Genomic DNA, 17561 nt, shown 5'->3' with positions numbered 1-17561 from the left:
CCTAGAATGGGGTGGGATGGGGGATACGTTGAAGAGGTGGTAGAGGAAAGAGAGGTGATGCTGCGGGGTTAATGGAATGGCTGAAGTAGAATGGAGCGGGAAAATAGTAAGAGCCATGCTGGAGTGTGGGTGGGGGGTGGGATTGTGTAGGTATGGATGAACATGGGGAGGGAGGGAAGGGGCTCAGAAGGGGGGTAATGGAATCAATGGTGGATTCCTGGGGGAGAAGACTCAGGGTGGTGGGATGAGATAGTGATTACGAAAGGGACAGTGGAAGTCGCTAGGGTGGGAGGGCAAGGGTGTGGCAATGATGACCGAAGGGGCGCTGAGGGTTGTTGAAGGGGATGAAGAAGATGATGTGAATTTTGGGTGACGGCTGTAGAGATATGAGGCATCACCTTATCACAGTGCCACGGAGGTCCATGTCTCATTCATTGAGGTGAATGGTTGAGGGCTCACCTACCCTGGCAGAGTGGATGAGTTCATTCATCCACTTCCTGCAGGACAGTCTCCTGTTACACACAATATGGGCACTGACCACCTGGGAGATTTGCTCCAATGTTGGGTTCAGCTCCCTACTCGGCCTCCTCCTTCTATCCAATGGATAGAGGATGTCCTACACGGCCTCCACTATATTAAGCTGGAGGCCCAGAGAGGCATCACTGAATGTCCCCTTCAGGCCATTTCCTCCCTCATCATTCTGTACATTGCTGTCCAGGCGTCTTTTAAGAATGGCGCCCGGATATAATGGTGGGACACATGACATCCAGTCCACCCTACTACAGGATACATCGGGAAACCCTCGACTGCATAATTAATAAGGCCAGGGTCACGCAATACGGTGCAAATTTCCAGGCATTTCCATGGGGGGGTGGTGAGGGGGGGGGAGGAAGACACTATATTACTGCCCCCCACCATGGGAATTAGTCTTGGAGGGGTCAATTCTGCCCTTTGTGACTGAATTTGATGATTGAGAAGCTGAGTAGACAAGTTAGACAATTAAGGTCTGGTTTAGGCGTATCTTCCATTTAATATTAATTTATAAATTATAATTGACCGCAATTTGCCTGTTAATTTATTTTTAACCAATGTTGACTTTGGTTTTTAGAACATAGATAAATACATTAGTGTTTGCTTTGTTTGATTCTTGTACAATAGAAAAATCTCCTGTTTCACTTGACTCTTGTGACTTCATTCTTTTAATAAATAAATGGGATTTTGCATTTCATCTTCATTTTAAAAAGTGTTACTGGTCTCTATCAAGACCATAGCGCTATTCAGTCTAGTACGCCAACTCTTGTCCAATTACATCTGACCAAGACTGTAAAGTTACCTGCTTCTGTAGGAATGAAGAGCTTGAACATCATCCGCTGTAGGCATGGTGATGCAGAATGGAGGGCCTTTATAAGGATGGTGATGAGCGGTTGGTGATCTGTTTCAACACCAGCAGGGCGGCCATAGATGAAATCGCGAAAGTTCTGACATGAGAAGACTAGGGGAAAGATTTGCACGGTGGCACAGTGGTTAGCACTGCTGGCTCACAGCACCAGGGACCCGTGTTTGATTCCTGGCTTGGGTCACTGTCTGTGCGGAGTCTGCAAGTTCTGCCCGTGTCTGCGTGGGTTTCCTCCAGGTGCTCTGGATTCCTCCCACAGTCCAAAAGACACGCTGGTTAGGTGCATTGGCCATACTAAATTCTTCCTCAGTGTACCCAAACAGGCGCTGGAGTATGGCGACTCGGGGATATTCATAGTAACTTCATTGCACTGTTAATGTAAGCCTAGTTGTGACTCATAAATAAATAAACTTTAACTTTACTTCTCGATTTGGACATATGTCAGTGATGTGGTTGCACACTGCTCTGAGCCCATGCTGGGATGCGTCTGTTGATAAGAAGTGCTTGGACGTCTAAGTATTGTAACCACAGGAGGAGCTGAAAGCAGCTCCTTGAGTTTATTGAATGCAGCATTCTGGTGCTCTTGCCAAGATCATTCTACATCCTTCTGGAGAAGTTGGCAGAGGGGTCTAGTTACCTCACTGTAGCAGGGAATGGACTTGGTTATATAATTCAACATGCTGAGGAAACGATCTGAGGCATGCTTGTCCTTAGGAGTGGACATTTGGCGTATAGCTGTTGTTTTATCCAGGTCTGGCTTCACACCATTGGCAATAAGCATGTGGGGGACCTGGCTGACCCTGAATCAGCATTTAGCAGTGTTGAGCTTCAACTGCATGGTCCTGATTCTGTTGAGGACAAAGAGCAGATGTACATCATGTTCTTGCGTCGTACGACCTCAGACCAGGGTGTCATTGATGACGATTTCACAAAGTTGCCCTGCAAAGATCTGTTCCATAGACCGTTGGAAGACTTTAGTACCAGCGGAGATACCATAACACATCCAGAGGAAACTATATCTGCCCACTGGAGATATGAATGTAGTGAACTTTGGAGATTCTCCATCCAGTGGGATTTGCCAAAATCTGCACTTTGCTGAAAACCTTAGCATTGGGCATGTTGGCTATGACCTGTTCATCCATCTTCATACAATTGGGTTGAGAGGAGTTGGGAGCGGGGGGCGGGGGATTGGGGCGTGGGGTGGTGGTGTGGTCTCAGAAATGCTTTATTTAGGTGAACTGGGTTGATGCAGATCCTGACTGTGGCATTTTTAAAATCTCAGCTACCATCACAGAAACGCATTGTGTGGCCTCATGGATGGAGGTTATGACACCCAGTCTTGTCACTCTATCCAATTTGTCGGTTATCTCCTGTTTCATGGCAAACGGTACTCTTCCTGGAGCACAGACAGCAGGCGTTACTGAGCCATCCCGCCTCATGTGACACATGATGGTCAGCTTCCCAATAATATCACAGTTTGACAGGTCTTTGTAATTTAATATCTCTGGGGCTTGGTGCTGCAGAATGCGGACATCTGGCCCAAGGTGGATTAACACCAGAGCAATGCCATCCTGGAGACCCAGCAGTGGTTTGATGTCCTGGTTGACTACGTAGAATTGGACCATGCTGTGCGTGCAGGACAGGGTGACCATGCCATGTGTATGGTTTGTCCATCATCTACAATGAGATTTACTTTGTTGGTGGAATATGGTGCAGCACAGGTCTTGATTTCCCACAGAAGCAGCTTTGACAATGCATTGCATTTTGCCCCAGTGTCCATTTTGACTTTAAATTTGGCGTTGTGGTGAACAATGTTTAATGTTGGTTATGAATATTTCACCTTTTCCTGTGATAAAGTCAATACCTGCACTGTAGATTGTTTTAAGGGGTTCAGTGCTCTGGTTGTTTTGATTCACCTCCAGCTATTCACTTTGTTCGCGTTCCGAACCTTGGAGGGGTAGCCAGTTGCAGCATGATTTGTGCTGGTGGCATGTTGCTGTGGCTTTGACCTGCAACACTTGGCAAAGTGATTCCATTTGCTACATTTATTGCAACTCTTATTAAATGCGAAGCACTTTCTTTTTTGTGGGTGCTGGCAGCTGCAGTTCAGGCAGGGTGTGTTCTAGAACATAGAACAGTACAGCACAGAACAGGCCCTTCGGCCCACGATGTTGTGCCGAGCTTTGTCTGAAACCCAGATCAAGCTATTTCCTCCCTATCATCCCGAAGTACTCCATGTGCCTATCCAATAGCTTCTTAAATGTTCCTAAAGTTTCTGACTCCACTATAGAACATAGAACAGCAGTTCTGCACCAAAAAAAATTCTCTTTCTCTTCTTAATTCATTGTTGCTCCTCTCAGACTACTCATTAAGTGGATTCTAACACAAAGTTTTTTCATGGAGCAATTGTTTGCACTCAGCTTCACTGTATATACCACACACGATACAGTCTCTTACACGTTCATCTGAGAGAGTACCGAATATGAACTTTTTTGTCAAAATTTCTAGTTATGGTGTTAAAAACGTATCTGTCCGTGATAACATTTTTATGGGCTTGTAATTTTTAAAATAGTATTCTTGGTCTTCCCCCCATTGGAATTGAAATTATTTAGATTTTTTGCCTGCCTCCAGGCCCGTTAGTGCCAACACCGTGTATGCTTGTACTTTCTTTGATTTACCAGAGAGACCGCCATGGCAGCGTACATGCCATTCCTTTCAAACTTTTACCAATTGTTGACGATGTTCTCAGCGAAGATGAGTGGGTCGATTTGCCAAAGTCCTTGTGCCATCTTGGCTAGCTCCTGACACCAAAGTTGCTGGGTCGTGTAGGAATGATGACAAAGGATGACAACTTAAACAGTTTACTATAAGCAGCTCTTACATGCCATGCCTGTAGCCACACTGGTGAGAACTGCTGTGTTACCAACACATCACTTCTTGTGCATAATTCATAGCAATTTATACATGATACACATTCCACAAAGACCATACAGCTATACTTGTGTTTTAACAAGGTCCCCTTGTTGCTCACCCCATGCACACTCTGTGCTTGAATACACCCTCTGTTAGAGAGTCCTGGCATGCCAATGCTCAATGGGATTTGGGATCACATTATGGTGATGGGGCCAGTGTAACTAGAAGGTCAGCAGTGCTCCAGTTAATCAAGCAGATCACCAACACACTATTTGCCAGGACTAACTCATGAAGCATTTTCCCTATGGATGCCATGAGTCAAATGATACAGCCAGTGGCTGGCTTCTTTTGTGCATGGGCAGAGGGTATCAGACTGTATGCATGTAGCAATCCAAGCACCAAAAGACCAACCACCAGTTTTCAGTAATAGGAAGAATTTTCACTCCATTAATGTCCAGCTGGTCTGTAATCATCACAACAGGATCATGCAAGTCTGTGCCAGTTTCACAGACAGTTATTATGATGCCTTTTATTTCTACAACAGTCAACCATCCTTCCATTTTTCTATCTTTCTAGGTTTGTTAGAGTGCGGTTACTTACGGGAAAAAAAACACTTATTCCTCTTGTCACCAGGCAACACTCCTTTATTTTTGAAATCGTGATTTTTCAACTTTCAACTGACTGGAAATTTTGCAATTTGAAATGAGACAGAACAAATTACTTAAAAATGCAAGGCCACCTTCCAAGGTGAAGGTGTAAAATAAATAAACTTTCAGATCCATTGAAACTCACCACTTAAGGAAGAGTCATTAAAATGCAAAGTGTTGCATATTGAATCAACAGCTGCCACAGACAGACCCATCCAAAACCTCTTGGAAATACACAATGGGTGAAGTATGTCTCTTTAGCCTGTGCTTAATGCTCCCTCCACTCACATTGTCCGTACCTTTAAGATTTGATTAGCTGTAAAGACTCACATTCCAATCATTATTCATGTAAATTGAGTTTGTGTCTTTGTGCCCTGTTTGTGATCAGAACTCCCACCCAACGAAGGAACAGCTTGTTCCGAAAGCTAGTGGCTTTTGCTACCAAATAAGCCTGTTGGACATTAACCTGGTGTTGTGAGACTTCTTACTGAAGTATAACAGGCCAGGCTGCCCCCAGTGCAGAGAGATTGCAAGTGACACAGTAGCATCAAGAAAGTTTTTAAACAGAGGAGACAGGCTGAAGTGGTGCACTCTCTCTCTTCCTCTCTCTCTCTCTGGTCCAGAAACCAACTTTACTACCAGCGAATCAAGATCTCATAATAATTGGAAATCTATATATGACTGCATCTATGAAACCAGTTAATCCAATCAACCACAATGTTTAAAAATCTACATCTCCAGGACAACCAAAGGACTCTTAACCAAATGTTTCAACACTTTTTATTGGACTCTAACTTTCCTTATTTCTTATACCTGTGTGCATGTGACATTGCATTTTTATTTTTTTCTCGGGGGTTTAGCGGTTAATAAATTTGCTCTTTCTTTAACTTTTAAAAGAAAACCTTGTTTGATTGGCTCCTTATTGTTCACAACTTTAATAGTTAAATACATTTGGATTCAGAAAAGGCATATTCTCATGAAAACGGAACTTCAATCTTTCTTTAACCGAGGAGTTTGAATAGAGGAAAGCCAGTTCACCCCTTCTTAGCTGGTCATCACATTCCACATGTGACTGATGAGATCTCATCACAAGCACCATCATACTTAAACATCTCCAGTAAAACCAAAGTTATGAAACCATTTTTAACTTGACAGAACTCTTGAAGTAAGGTGTCTGGATAGGCCTTAGGCTCCTACAGTTGAGAAAATGGCTCACGTTATTTCATGGTGCTGTATGTTGCAGAACATAGCTGTCCAGAGAGGACAACACCACAAACGGATATAACAAATGTGATTCACTTAACATCAAAGACAATGGGAAGAATCATACTGGCCCCAGCGTGGTGGGAATGGAAGTAGGGCGGCTGGTAAAATACCAGAGAACCATGGACTGGAAAGGCAGCCCCAACAATCCCCCCGAGGAGGGCCTTTCCCGCAGTAGTATTGCTGGCATACCATGTGATACAGCCAGGCAGGCTGAATCTCCGAGGAAAGCCGTACTCAACAATTTTGCTGCAGCGTAGGTTATTGTGAAATGAATCACAGGGCAGACAGGGGGATCTGTATGATATGGATGTGGATATGGAGACAAGAATTGTGCAAGTGAGCAGGAGGAAAGACACCATAGATTGCTGGTGGGCAGGAGACCCTCAGAAAAGAGTGAGAGCAGGTGGCTAGGAAGGTCAACTCCCAGACAGCGAGTGGATCCAAGGACCTGGCAGCACCTCTACAGAAAGCCTAATGATCTCACATGGAGATGTCAACCTCAGTAAATTTGTGAAACTTCACTTGACATCTCCAACTCAGCACAATACCAGCCTCTCACACTGTTCAATACACCATACTCCCATTGCCCAGCCAACAGCCCTGCCTAGTACTCAGAACTCAAGCCTAACATACAGATACTCTTCCTCAAACTCAAATACCTACCAATGCAGTCAGCATCACAGCCACCACTCACTGCTGCCACATGCTATCATCAATCAACTAGGACAGGGCGCATCACCCAAACATGGTGCTACATGACTACTGACATTCTGCAGGACGAGGTGTCACATAATATGAAAGGGAACAGGGTAGAATTGACAGGAGACACAAATATTTGCATCTACTCAGTTCTCTGGAGGAGATAGTTCTCTGCATCATGGGAATAACTCCGACATGGCCCATGGCACCCAAAGTCGTTGAGAATATTAATGATGATATTTCCTGCCCGTTCTCAAAACATGGCACTATATGAAGCAATTTCTCAGCCCCAATTCCTTGTTAACCTTAGCCAAAGTATTCCACTGACGGATGTATGGAGTTTCTGGCCTGCCTCTATGATTCCTTCAGAATGACTCCTGACTTACGCAAAGCAACATAACTTCAAAACCCTTTGTAGATAGATTGGAAAAAAGGGGATTTTTAAAACCTTTGTGCTGAGTGAGTCAATAACAATTAGAGGGCATAGATTTAAAATCATTGGCCAAGATTTTATGGACCCTCTCAGCCGGCAGGACATTACGGTTCTGCCAAAGTAAATGGCAGTTTAAATGGTCCGCCACATCTGCCAGTCTGAGATAAACCCGTGGTAAGATGGTAAAATCCTATCATGTGGGGCAGAATTTTCCCATCCTGCCTGCCACGGGAATCGTAGTTGGCGGTGAATGGACTGTTGTCGTTCATGGACAGAATATCAACTCGGCTTCACTCTCGTCTGGAAGGATGTACACAAACCTCAGATGAAGTTCAGCATCCAAATTATGTGTTTCATTGAAGGCGATGCAAAGGTCCATAAGACCATAAAACCACAAGATATAGGAGCAGAATTAGACCATTCAGTCCATCAAGTCTGCTTTTCCATTCAATCATGGCAATAATCATGGGGGACTTCAACATGCACATTGACTGGCAGACACAAGTCGGTAAGGGTGGAATGGAGGAAGAGTTCTTAGAATGCTGTCGGGATAGTTTCCTTGAACAGCATGTTACGGAACCGACGAGGGAACGAGCTATTTTGGATCTGGTATTGTGTAACGAGGTAGGTAGAATTAAGGATCTTATTGTGAAGGACCCTCTTGGGTCTAGTGACCACAATATGGTCGAATTTCTGATTCAGATGGAAGAGGAGAAAGTTTGGTCCCAAACCAGTGTCCTCTGTTTGAACAGAGGGAAATATGATAGGATGAGGGATGAATTGGCTAAGGTAGACTGGGAGAGCAGGCTGGCAGGTAGGATAGCTGAGGAACAGTGGAGGATTTTTAAGGAGATCCTTTTCAGTTCTCAGCAAAAATATATTCCAGCAAAAAACAAGGATTGTAAGAAAAGGGAGAACCAGCCGTGGATAACGAAGGAAATAAAGGAGAGTATTAAAATAAAAACAGCTGCGTACAGAGTGGCCAAAAATAGTGGAGAAACAAGTGATTGGGAAAAATTTAAGAAACAACAAAGAGAGACTAAGAAAGCGATAAAGAAAGGAAGGATAGACTATGAAGCTAGGCTAGCAATTAATATAAAAAATGATAGTAAAAGTTTTTATAAATATATAAAAAGGAATAGAGTGGCTAGAGTGAATGTTGGACCCTTGGAGGACGAGAGGGGGGAGTTAATAGTGGGAAATGAGGATATGGCTGAGTCTTTAAATGAGTTTTTTGTGTCGGTCTTCACGGTGGAGGACACAAACAGTTTGCCAAATATTAACGATAGAGGGTTGGCAGCAGGAGAAATACTTAATACAATTAATGTTACCAGAGAGGCAGTGCTGGGTAGACTAATGGGACTGAAGGTGGACAAGTCCCCGGGTCCGGATGGAATGCATCCCAGGGTATTGAAAGAAATGTCAGAGGTAATAGTGGATGCGTTAGTGATTATTTATCAAAACTCGTTGCATTCTGGGGTAGTGCCGGTTGATTGGAAAACGGCTAATGTTACGCCGCTGTTTAAAAAAGGAAGGAGACAAAAGGCGGGTAACTATAGGCCGGTCAGCTTAACGTCTGTAGTAGGGAAAATGCTGGAATCCATTATTAAAGAAGAGATAGCAGGGCATCTGGATAGAAATGGTTCGATCAATCAGATGCAGCATGGATTCATGAGGGGAAAGCCGTGCTTGATGAACATGTTGGATTTTTATGAAGATGTGACTAGGGCGGTTGATGGAGGAGAACCGGTGGATGCGGTGTTTTTGGATTTCCAAAAGGCGTTTGATAAGGTGCCCCATAAAAGGCTGCTGAAGAAGATTAGGGCACACGGAGTTGGGGGTAGTGTGTTAAAGTGGATTGGGGACTGGCTATCCGACAGCAAGCAAAGAGTCGGAATAAATGGGTGTTTTTCCGGTTGGAGGAAGGTAACTAGTGGCGTGCCGCAGGGATCGGTACTCGGGCCGCAACTATTTACCATTTATATAGATGATCTGGAGGAGGGGACGGAGTGTAGGGTAACGAAGTTTGCAGACGACACAAAGATAAGTGGAAAAGTGAATCGTGTGGAGGACGGAGAAGATCTGCAGAGAGACTTGGACAGGCTGAGTGAGTGGGCGAGGATATGGCAAATGGAGTATAACGTTGATAAATGCGAGGTTATACACTTTGGAGGAAATAATAACAAATGGGATTACTATCTCAATGGAAACAAATTAAAACATGCTACCGTGCAAAGGGACCTGGGGGTCCTTGTGCATGAGACGCAAAAGCCCAGTCTGCAGGTACAACAGGTGATCAAGAAGGCAAATGGGATGTTGGCCTTTATCGCGAGGGGGATAGAATATAAAAGCAGGGATGTCTTGATGCACCTGTACAGGGCATTGGTGAGGCCGCAGCTGGAATACTGTGTGCAGTATTGGTCCCCTTATATGAGGAAGGATATATTGGCATTGGAGGGAGTGCAGAGAAGGTTCACCAGGTTGATACCGGAGATGAAGGGTTTGGATTATGAGGAGAGGCTGAGGAGATTGGGTTTGTACTCGTTGGAGTTTAGAAGGATGAGGGGGGATCTTATGGAGACTTATAAGATAATGCGGGGGCTGGATAGGGTGGAGGCGGAGAGATTCTTTCCACTTAGTAAGGAAGTTAAAACTAAAGGACACAGCCTCAAAATAAAGGGGGTTCGGTTTAAGACAGAGTTGAGGAGGAACTTCTTCTCCCAGAGGGTGGTGAATCTCTGGAATTCTCTGCCCACTGAGGTGGTGGAGGCTACCTCGCTGAATATGTTTAAAGCGCGGATGGATGGATTCCTGATCGGTAAGGGAATTAAGGGTTATGGGGATCAGGCGGGTAAGTGGTACTGATCCACGTCAGATCAGCCATGATCTTATTGAATGGCGGGGCAGGCTCGAGGGGCTAGATGGCCTACTCCTGCTCCTATTTCTTATGTTCTTATGTTCTTATATGATTCTTATCCCCATTCTCCTGCCTTCTCCCCATAACCCTTGATCCCCCTAATTGATCAAGAACCTAGTTATCTTTGTCTTAAAGACACTCAATGACCTGGCCTCCACAGCGCTCTGTGGCAATGAGTTCCACAGATTCACCACCCTCTGGCTGAAGAAATTCCTCCTCATCTCAGCTTTAAAGGAGCGTCCCTTTACTCTGAGGTTGTACCCTTGAGTTCTAGTCTCTCCCACTAGTGGAAACATCCACTCCACGTCCACTCTACCTAGGCCTCTCAGTATTGACCTCGGGAGGGAATTTCCGGTGAGCAAGGCTAGAATATCCCACCCATAGGATCTATTCTTGACTGTTGAGCATGAGAAACTTAGAGTTACTCTAAGAAAAACAGTGGGGCTGTGGAACCAAATAAGGCTGCACTTGTAAAGAGGCAACATAGGCAGAACACTCCACTTGAATTCGACCATGTTGTAATTCTATAATTCCATGATGATGAGTACAAAGCTCACTTCAAACTCATTTTATCCATTATGTACTGCGTGGTTGATTTAACTTCATCCCAACCCTTGTCCCCGTTTGATAAAAATGCTGAAGATAAGTAAAATAGGTCTTTGAGAAATTGTCACTAAAAATTACCTCAAATCAATCCATGAGGAAATAAAGAGAAAATGCCTACTAAACAGCCACACATCTAACCCGCCGTCACTTATCTGTCTGACAGCTTACTTAAAAAATGGTGGTTAGCTAGACAAGGATAATTTTAAGAAGGGAAGTGATTTCCTTCTCTCGCAAATACACAGTTGACATTAGGATGCAAAATATAGTACGATGTCACACACACATTTTCTGATTTGTAAAATGCAGTGCCAAGAGCTTTATTTTCACACCAGCTTTACGTCCTGTGGTGTTATTTTCTTGGGAGAACAATGACATTACGGATCTTGAACCCAGGGTTGGAATTAACCTTTCTGGATGGAACGCGTGTACTGAGGCAACAGATTCTGATCAGCTGATTGGCTCTCTAAGTCGGTTGTGCAGAAACAAAGCAATCCTGTTTATTGCATCATTGCACATTGCAGTAGATTGAGAGGGCTCCAATCCCTCTGACCTGGTGCAAGTTCCTCTTTACTAAAACTTGTCTAAATAAAATCCAATTAAAACCAGGATCACCTTGAAATATTAAGGTGAATTAAGGTGTTCCGTACATATAAACTGCCTCTCAGTGTAAGATAGTATAAATGTTGGGTAGAATTTAACCAATGGCACACCATTCTATTCGCGGCAGCAGAACCAGAAGAGGGCTTCACTTCCACTTTTGTGCTGGGACCCAGCGCCCACGTGATTCATCAGAACATTTAAGGGGCCAGTGGTGGGCATGTGAAACACCTCCAAATGTGGGGCTGGGGGGAACAGCTTTCCATTGAGACCCTGCTCTCGGGTGACAATTCAGCAAATCTGGATGGGCAATTAAAGAGTGACTGGATGAGCAATGAGGCCCTGTATCAAGACCATTGGTTGCACGTCCGCCTCTTTTTATTTCCACAGTTTGGCCAATTTGCTTTGCAACCCTTCATTCGTTTGCAACCCTTGGCCAGGCAGCAAAACAGCACAGTGGTTAGTACTGCTGCTCCACAGTGCTAGAGACACGGGTTCAATTCTGGTCTCGGGTCACTTGCTGTGTGCAGTTTGCACATTCTCCACATGTCTGCGTGGGCTTCCTCCCGGTGCTCCGGTTTCCTCCCACAGTCCAAAGATGTGCAGGTTAGGTGGATTGGCTGTGATAAATTGGCCTTTAGTGTCAGAAAGATGAGCAGGGTAAATACATGGGGTTATGGGGATAGGAGCTGGATGGAATATTTGTTGGTGCAGCCTTGATGGGCTGAATGGCCTCCTTCTGCACTGTAGGGATTCTATGATTCTATTTTATGATTCTTCATAACCCTCTAACCCCTTCCCCCTCCCCTGCCCCCCATTACTCCGCACCTCATTGAAATCTATTGTCCTGGTTCCTGGGACCCCACCCCCCAGGTCCCTGCCAATCCCCACCATGTCCAAACACTTTTCAAGTATAATTCAGGATGTCAGAACAAAGACATAGACCAACCCAACAGTTCAGCTCTATTTCTCTGCAGAGTCTCCTGAATGGAGTGAGGTGCTGCTTCTGAGCAATGACAACAGGAGATCCACCCAGCTGACCAACGTAGCCTGGATGGAGATTGCAGAGGATTTTAGGAACCATATGATTGATCTTGGGTGTAGTGCTGGAAAAGTGCCAATGACCGCCTGGGATCTGCCCGGGTAAGTGTCATGGTGGCATGGCATTCTTTCTCATGTGGGCATCAGGGTCACATATTGTGGACAGTACAATGAGGCTAGGTGGGTGAATGTGTGATCCTCAGGACTGCATGGCACTTGAGGTCGAAGCTTGTGATAGTGTGGCTTGACTGAATGATTGGATACAATCTAACACATCAACAGACCAGTATGTGTTATGGGACCGTGTGCAGACAAGAGGATCAGTGGTATTTGTCAAATCACTAAACCTTCACTTTCTCCTGCAGGACAAGCAGACCCATAACCTAAAGGAAAAGATGAAGCCTGACAGTGGAGTGCCCGACTCTAATGTCCTCACACCTGCTGGGGAAGGAGCACTCTGGGTTGCTGGGGAACACAAAGGCTCATCTAGTGCTAATGGCAAGGCTGGACTGGCAAGGCAGCTGGGTGAGAATGCATTCAAACTGGTGCTGCTATGATGAGCGCTCAGAGCACACAAGGAATGGTGCTGTGCCCTTAGGCTTTGTGGGCCCTTCATGTGTTTTGTTTTTGTTCTCCTTTGCAGGTGCTCCTAATCCAGACCCCCGGCCTCAGACACTTGGGATGGACAATTTTAAGGTGATCAAATATATTGATATGTGACTCATGGGAATGTTTTTTTTGGTTTAGTTAGTTAAGTTTCCTTTGACATTTTGTTTTACCAGGGGCGATCCTCTCTCTGATTTGTGCTTCATTTATTGATTGTTTAATTTGAAAGAGTATATTTTTGATTTGATTTGATTTTGATTTGATTTATTATTGTCACATGTATTGGTATACAGTGAAAAGTATTGTTTCTTGCACGCTATACAGACAAAGTATACCGTTCACAGTTAAGGAAAGGAAGAGAGTCCTGAATGTGTGAGGATATGTGTATTTTCTTAGCCAAGGATTGACTGAGTCAATTTAAATAACTCAGCAGCAAGCTTTTGTGTACCACAAAATGAAGAAAGTTACTTTATTTCTCACACACCTGCCCTGAAGGTCAAACAAAAGCTTGATGCATCACTCATACGATCCACCCACACAAGAAACAGATAAAGGTAAAAGAGGTCAAAAATGGAATTTAACTCCGGGCAGGATTTTCCGGCCGAGCTTGCCCAAAAGCCAGAAATTCCTGCCCGAGGTCAACGGACCTTTGTATGGTCCCCCCCCCCCCCCACCCCCCGCTTCCTACGATTCCCATGGTGGGCGAGACAGGAAAATTCCTCCCTCAGTCTCTATTTCAATTGTGGGCCTGATGTTTCTTGGTTGAGTTGATGCTTTGACTGGAAGTGAAGTTTCAGAAAAACAGGGATTTCTCCATGGCTGCGGAGGCTCTGGTAATAGATCTACCGAAGGTTAAGAACTCATGTGTCCTTGGTGGAGGAACAGGTTAGAGGAGAGTGCCTTTGTTCCACTTACAAAGTATTGAAGGTTTATACATCGATTGCTTAGCCAATTCCACTGGTGGATGGCCATTTGCAGAATTCGTTCTATCTCTCTTACTCGCTGAAAGAAATCGGTCTTGAAGTCTCTGTAGCGGTCTTCTCCCTCCTCTGGTTTCAGTCGCCTTTTCTGCTGGAAATTCGCTTTCTTTTCAATGAATGCGCCGGTGGGGTTTTATTTATCTTCTGGTCTGACAAACACTGAGTTAACATCAGAAAGGGAGTCCTCTTTGTTCTCTCTGGGCACAAGATAATGTTTTGTTATCCATAAAATATCTGATGGTCTTCGGAAGCCATGTGGAATTTCAATCTTTTAAAATGTAGCTTTTTTAAAATGTTTTTGTATAAGAGTCACGATATTGCCATGCCAGTACAGTTGGGGCACACCTCCCTCCCACAGAGAAAAAAGTGCAATGCTATTAAAATTTTTCATATGTTTCTTTTCTTCCAAAGCAAAAGATAAAAAGTACACATCCACTCCTGCATTCACACACTGAATTTCATACACAAGTTTAACTGATACGGCTATAATTTTCTCTTTCATTCTGTTTGCTTTTACATTTTACCTGGTGACTATTTATTTCAGTGCCAGAGATTTCAGAAATGGTTATTTTGCCAGATGTATGTTTCACAACGCAGTTAACTGCTGAGGAAAAGTCAGAAGTTCTGTTGGTTCTGAAGGAGGAGTATGTTTCATTAAGCTGGGCTTTGTTTGAAAATCTGTGATATGTAGATCATCCTGACTGTTTGTCTGGGGAATATCTAAAGCCCTTAAACCTTTCATGGCTGTTTCCACAATCCATGAGTCTGTTAATTTAGGTTTTCGTTGACAGTGGATTCATATTCATTGGTAAAGGTGAGGGGTGCAATGCTTTAGACTCCTGTGAGGCCTCTGGGTTTTCCCTGTTACCTCATTATCTGTTGTCCAGGAAATTGAGCTGCTGGGTTCAGATGGATTTGAGTCATGAACCTCATCCTCAGGTGGGAATTTCTGATCTTGTGGGGGACGCGTAGCTGGAAAATCCAACCCAGAGTTGCTGACTCTGTAGAGAAAATTACTTCCCAAACACCAAACTCTCAACAAATTGCACCTCTTTTACCCATAATGGCTGAGACGTTATCAACCTAGGACACAATGGCAATTTCCAGGCAGCGGATAAACATTCTTTATTGAACTCATTGCGGAGAAGTAAAGTCACATGACCAATGACTTGGCTTACTGAACAGGTTAATATTCCTCTCTAAGCTGCGTACCCTTGACTACTGCTTAATACCTGACTGGCAGACCACACAGAAGCAATCTCTGGCCAGGTTGAACAAATTGCCCCCATCTAAACTGGCTGTGCTGGGAAGATTTTGTTCCAACACCAACAGAACTGATTCAATTTCTGCATGCTTATTTCATCTTGTGACTTCAATACCTCCAGAAAAATCAATCTTACACCATCGGTCTTCAGTTAGCCAGCCTCTGTGAATGAATTCCAAAATGAACTTTGATTATGGACTCTGGAACTCATGTGAGCCAATATTCATGTTCTGTGTGACCCTTGTACCATATGACCTCCTTTTCTCTATCCCTCCCTTTACCGTATTAATGCAGAATGGGAAGTTACAGGCATTTCTTTTCATCTTTTTTAATGTGTGTAATAACCTAACCAGAGTTAATCCTAACTCGAGTTTGCTATGGTGTTATCAGTAGAAATTGGATCACATAAAAATTATGGGTAATAAAAACTGAAGGGTCAATGGACTTGAAATGTTAATAATGGGTTAGATTTTCGAGCTACGTGCGCCCAAGATGGGAAATTCCCACCTGAGGTCAACGAACCTTTAAATAAGAACCTTCAAAAGAAAAGGTTTGGGACAGCTACTTGCGAGGGAATTTTATGGCTTGTGGGAGACAGAGCTGTAAATATGAGCCATTCAAAAGTCAAAAAGTCATAAAATCTCGCAGGCGTAAAGTTCCACCATTGGTTTTTGAGCTTGGGAATCACCTGTAAGGCGATCTTTAAACTTTGGCTGCTGGTTTTAAAAACATTTTTAAAATTCAGCTCAGTCACCTCGTGTTATGGTGCTGGCTGGGACCCTTGCTGCAACTTTCTTGCGGTCCCGCTCTGGGTGTGCTGATCCTGATGCCTGCCTATTTTAAATGGTAGGCCGGAATTTTCCAATACTTTGTCAGCTCGGCGAGTATCTCTCCAGATGCACCGCCGGGTTTTCAGACCAGATCTTGAGCCTGTCAGGCAAAACAAAAATTTGAGGCATGGTTTATGCCATCAGTCTGGTGGGGCAGGACCTGACAGTGCTCCCCCTTCACTGCCAGTGCCCCACCCTTCTCATGGAGATTTATCTGAGCACCAAATTCTCCGTTCTCGCTGGCAGCAGGGTGTGAGAGACCAGAGATTTCCGGCCAATGAGTGTTCATGTCATACCAAAATGGCACAAGAGAGAACACGAGAGCCAATCCGCGACTCTCACGCTGTCGACTTAATTTTTCATTTTGAACCCACTGCTGTGATTTCAATAATTCAGCTTCTGCCTGACTAACTCACCCCGCCCATCACATTCCCTGCTGTCTGGATCTTCACTGAAGAAGCTCTGAAGAATTCCCAGCATTAGACTGTTTCCTTATTCAGTAGACTGGGAATATTAAATTCTTCAAATGGAAGCAAGAGATAGAACATAGAACATAGAACAGTACAGCACAGAACAGGCCCTTCGGCCCACGATGTTGTGCCGAGCTTTATCTGAAACCAAGATCAAGCTATCCCACTCCCTATCATCCTGGTGTGCTCCATGTGCCTATCCAATAACCGCTTAAATGTTTCTAAAGTGTCTGACTCCACTATCACTGCAGGCAGTCCATTCCACACCCCAACCACTCTCTGCGTAAAGAACCTACCTCTGATATCCGTCCTGTATCTCCCACCACGAACCCTATAGTTATGCCCCCTTGTAATAGCTCCATCCACCCGAGGAAATAGTCTTTGAACGTTCACTCTATCTATCCCCTTCATCATTTTATACACCTCTATTAAGTCTCCCCTCAGCCTCCTCCGCTCCAGAGAGAACAGCCCTAGCTCCCTCAACCTTTCCTCATATGACCTACCCTCCAAACCAGGCAGCATCCTGGTAAATCTCCTCTGCACTCTTTCCAGCGCTTCCACATCCTTCTTATAGTGAGGTGACCAGAACTGCACACAATATTCCAAATGTGGTCTCACCAAGGTCCTATACAGTTGCAGCATAACCCCACGGCTCTTAAACTCCAACCCCCTGTTAATAAAAGCTAACACACTATAGGCCTTCTTCACAGCTCTATCCACTTGAGTGGCAACCTTCAGAGATCTGTGGATATGGACCCCAAGATCTCTCTGTTCCTCCACAGTCTTCAGAACCCTACCTTTGACCCTGTAATCCACATTTAAATTTGTCCTACCAAAATGAATCACCTCACATTTATCAGGGTTAAACTCCATTTGCCATTTTTCAGCCCAGCTTT

The sequence above is a fragment of the Mustelus asterias genome, chromosome 20 (genome assembly GCF_964213995.1).
Source record: "Mustelus asterias chromosome 20, sMusAst1.hap1.1, whole genome shotgun sequence".
In the NCBI taxonomy this organism is placed as follows: domain Eukaryota; kingdom Metazoa; phylum Chordata; class Chondrichthyes; order Carcharhiniformes; family Triakidae; genus Mustelus; species Mustelus asterias.
Note: the sequence above shows the minus strand (reverse complement) of the source record.